This window comes from Cygnus olor, chromosome 13 (genome assembly GCF_009769625.2).
Source record: "Cygnus olor isolate bCygOlo1 chromosome 13, bCygOlo1.pri.v2, whole genome shotgun sequence".
Taxonomy (NCBI): domain Eukaryota; kingdom Metazoa; phylum Chordata; class Aves; order Anseriformes; family Anatidae; genus Cygnus; species Cygnus olor.
This window is the reverse complement of record NC_049181.1, coordinates 424,577-428,893: the sequence shown is the minus strand read 5'-3', so window position 1 is coordinate 428,893 and position 4,317 is coordinate 424,577. Positions and strand designations below refer to the sequence as shown.

Below are 4,317 nucleotides of genomic sequence, written 5' to 3'. Positions count from 1 at the left end.
ACTGCAGGGCAAGATCTTCTGCACCGTACCACTTCCCTTCAAATTACTGTTCCATCTGAGCTCAACTCACAAAGCAGGGACTTCAAGCCTCTCTCCAGATGGAGCTGTGTGGAGGCTTTGCCTACCTGGGATAAAAATGTCAGATATCTAAACAACTGATATTTCAAATTTAAAACAGAAACTATAACCAAATTTTAAATTCATTTGCTGTCTTAAGTCAAATTAAAATTCAGGTGGCAAGAACTGTAAATTAAACTTCCAGTGATATTCAGGCACAGTTTCCCCAGGGTCAGAGTATGATCCAGCATTAGCTGTCCATATAAATGGGAACAGTGCTTTCATACACATTATTTCAGATTAAAATTTTCCATTAGCATATATTTTAAACAGCACTTACATTCATCATAAGCAAGTGGGTGGAGGGAAAAGTCTTATAAAAAGGGCTTCAATAGGAAAAAAAAAAAAAAGAAAAAAGGAAAAAAAGAAAAAAAAAAGAAAAAAGGAAAACAAGAAAAGAAAACAAGAAAAGACCAATAATGCAATAGCAATTGCATTTGATTTTCTGTGGACTGTTACAATTTAGACTTTATTATTCAAAACACAAATGGCAAGTACGTAATAGCTACTAATAATGGAACTTCAGAGTGGCTGGAAAAGAAAGGCTTTAAAATGGGTTTGATAGTCCTTGAATTTTCAGCTGAAAGATTTGGGTGACAGAACAAAGAAAACCAATATGACACTGTAAATCTTCCCTCTCCCTGAGCTGATGGGTATTGTCTAGCTAGTCCTCTTGGGTCTGGATCTTGAGCCTTAATTTTTTTCTTTTTTTTTTTTTTTTCTTTTTTTCCTTTTTATCTCCTTCAAATCACAGAGACTGCCACTGACAGTGTGTTCAGTTCCCATCTGACATCTGGCCACATGATATCCATTGTGGTATGAAACCAGCAGGTAACACTGACAGACAGCGAAGTCCTGTTGGAGTCTCTTGGTACGCCAGCGTGGCTCACTGTGCTGGTAGGCAGTCTGCAGTCCACGGGAAGAGCCCCATTTCTGGGAAGAGCAGCCACCCTGACGTTTCTGAAGAATGCAGTTTCCTTTGCTGTGGTAGACTTTTGGCTCCAGAAGCCTCCAAGCCTTTAACACTCCTTAGGGTAAGTTTTCTTCTTAGGTAGGTGCTAAATCTGGTCATTCTTCATAATCTCTGTTGGAATATAGGACAGAAAAAAGAAACCCAAACCATCTTTTCCTTAACTGAAAACTCATTGCTAACAAAAATGACTTGACAATGAATGGAGAAAATAAGCAATTTTTCATGTGTCATGTACATATACTGTTACTGTACACATTTGCTTCTTCACCTCTGAAAGCAGTCTACTCTTTGATGCACCAACCTGTGCGTATTGCTTTTAGTCTGTCTGTGAAAATACAGAAACCGTAAGCAGGAGACCCTCAAGTTCAACTGAGACCATCCAGAAACTGCATTTAGAAGCATTTAGAAGCACACTTCTCTCTGCATTCACATGGAGTTGTGTTGCCTTTGACGAGAAGTTCAAAACTTGTTCACTTTTCAGTCTTAAAAACAAGCCTATCTACAAGTGCCTTGTGAATCTGAGGCCAGAGAGCTGCAACTCTGCAGGCAAGACTCTGTAACGGGAATCCTGCCACCCTGAGCCCTTCTCAAAGCATTAGAGATTGGGAGACATGGCAGAGACCTCTCATTTACACCTCTCCACTCATCATCTAGGAAGACAAGTTGATTAACTGGGATTTGGATGCATTTGACAGGGTGAGAAAAATTTCAGTAGCACCTTAGCGTTTGCTGTACATTTTCCTGCCTTTAAACAAGGGCATCCTGCATTTGCTCATCATTTCTGCTCCTGGATTGATTTGAAGTTGTGATAGGTTTGCTGGGATAACTCACATACTGAGGAAGCGAGGAATGAAGGAAGATGAGGCTTGAGCTGTAGTGGTGAACTGTGCTTTCATTTCAGGTCTCTGTCTCTTTGTGCAGCTCTGAGAAAAGGAAGAGAGGTGACAAAGAAAAAAACGCATTAGCTTACAAAGGATGGTCCCACGGAGAAGCTGGCAGTAATTAGTGTCCTTCCAAGCTCTGCTTGGGCAAAAGCACCCCTCGGGCCCCTGATTTGGGTACCTGAATACGGTGACAAGTGTACCTGTGGGCAGCTGTGCAAGGAGCTGCGGCTCAGGAGGGCTTTGGACAGCAGGTGATGCCTGAAGCAGCCACAAACTCGTGGGGAGAACAGGCAGCTGAAAGCCTCTGCAGGTCTGAAATTCAGTAGGGGGGGGTGCGTAGTACAGCTCTCTGTGCCTGCAAACAAGTGACAGCAGAAGCAAAAACAATCGGAAAGGGACATTTGTTTTTGTCAGTCACTCTGACGCATTTATTTTTTAGTTTTCAGTTAATTCAGGCAAAAGAGGTTTTGAAGTTACAATAATGAAATCTGAAGAACATATTCCAAACAGTACTTCCCCAGAAGGTCTAAAGTGCTCAAATACAAAAACACTAATTACTGTGCTTTTTAATTTGTAAATTAAACCTGTCTTACCACCAAGGGAACACAAAATGGCAAATGTGGCATCCTTTCTAAAACAAGAGCCAGGGGCAATCCCAGTCACTTCAGATCAGCACATCCAGCTTCCCTTCCAGGCAGCCTGAAAAACAAAATCAACACACATGTGGAGAAAGGTGATTGACTGGAGGAAATGTCTGATGCCTTGGTTTTAGAGAAACATTCTTGCTTAAAGGAGGCAGTGTGGACAAGGAGGACCCACTACATACAGCCAGTTTGGGTCCCCAGAAAGGTTTGTGCTGGATTTCTCACCAAAGGCTCTTGAAGAAATGAAGCCGCTGTGTGATGGCGCGCCCAGGACAGCCCGGACAGCCCAGGGACAGAAAAACCTGGCAGCGAGGTGAATTCCTCAGGCTGCTTTGCCTGACCCAGGGCAACAAGCAAGAGAGCGTGTACAGGACACGGGCAGACAGCAGGGCTGCAGGCTGAGATGTTCTCCACAGCAGTCCAGGAAAATACTGCAGCAAAGGAGGAATGGCTTAACTGATCAGAAGCAGAGAGGGGCATTTTTCAACGTCAGGGAAAGCCTCAGGTTTGCTGAACAGTGCTGGGACTTACTTGAAGGGCTGGCCTTTAGCTGCTGAAAAATACTGCTGTTTCAGACATACAGCTATGCCACACCATACTCACATCTCTACAGCTTTAAGCAGGCAAAGAATTCAGGGGCTTGCGTGTGTTTGCAAAATGCAGTGCTTGGGCAAATTGCAGGCTCAAAATCTCAGGTCTAAGGAGCTAAGTGAGAGCACTGGAAAACGACCTCTGGACCTGGGACCAAGCAATACAGAAAGATTTCCAGAGCTATTTGGAGACTGATTTCTGTAATACTTTGTGGTCAAGGTAGTAATTTTCCATTTTTTCCTTACTGATGCAGAATCATCCAGTGTCCTAAACAATCCAGGGAACAAATAAATAGGCAAACCACCCAACTAGCATGTGGCTGTATGGAGTAGCCAGCCAGCATACTCTGTGAAGACTGTTCCAAGTTTCAATTACTGGGCAAAACATGTTTACATGTGTAAATTTAGGCTCTTTTATCTGCAATAGTTTCTACAACTTACTCAAATGGAAACTCAAATACTGCTTCTGTGGAGTTAATCTCAAATGTTCCGGAACCAGGATTGTGGAACGAATGCAAAGCAAAAGGAAAATACATGAAGGTTTACTGCCTGTTACCTGTTCGCAGTGCTTTCATCTCAGAAGAATTGCCGAGGCTTCCCCACCTTTCAGGGATGAAGCAGCTGCTGATCTCCAGTTCCCGACACAGTCTCAGTTTGTCCATGGCTGTTGACGTGAGCTGGGGCTGTGCGGCTCCACGGGTGCCTGCAGTGACACCTGAGTGTCCTGGGGAGCAAAGCCAGCCCCTGACCACTCCAACCTGGACGGGCGCTCTGGGCATGATCCTGCATGCAGTGCCTGCAGATTTGTTATCTCCAGGGAAATGTCAAATGAAGCTTCAAAATGTTCTTGAAACTCTCTGATCTTCCTCTGGATTGGGGGGGGGGGGGGGGGGGGCTTTGCTCAGCTGCTGGGTGTCGTGCTTGGCAAATGAGAGGCTGCTAGTCCTGTCTGAGGCTGAGTAACCTCGATACAAGAAGATGTCACAGGAAAGCTAATTTCCTGCTTCCGTCTCTCTTTCTCACTTGAGGGACTGATCTAAATCACAGTCCTGTAGGGTTCCTCCTTTTCTAGATGTGAAAACAAAACTTAGCAAACTCTTTCTTGCTTT

General features: G+C 44.0%; 1 long non-coding RNA gene across 1 annotated transcript; it reads right to left on the bottom strand.

Annotated features, from left to right (window-relative positions):
• Nucleotides 1-1,565: 1,565 nt before the first annotated feature.
• Nucleotides 1,566-4,045, bottom strand: LOC121077093. Its single transcript, XR_005823891.1, has 4 exons — nt 3,765-4,045; nt 2,568-2,673; nt 2,175-2,329; nt 1,566-2,013 (listed from the first exon to the last, which is right to left on the bottom strand). It is a non-coding gene; the product is annotated as an uncharacterized LOC121077093 (long non-coding RNA).
• Between the last annotated feature and the right edge of the window lie 272 nt (nt 4,046-4,317).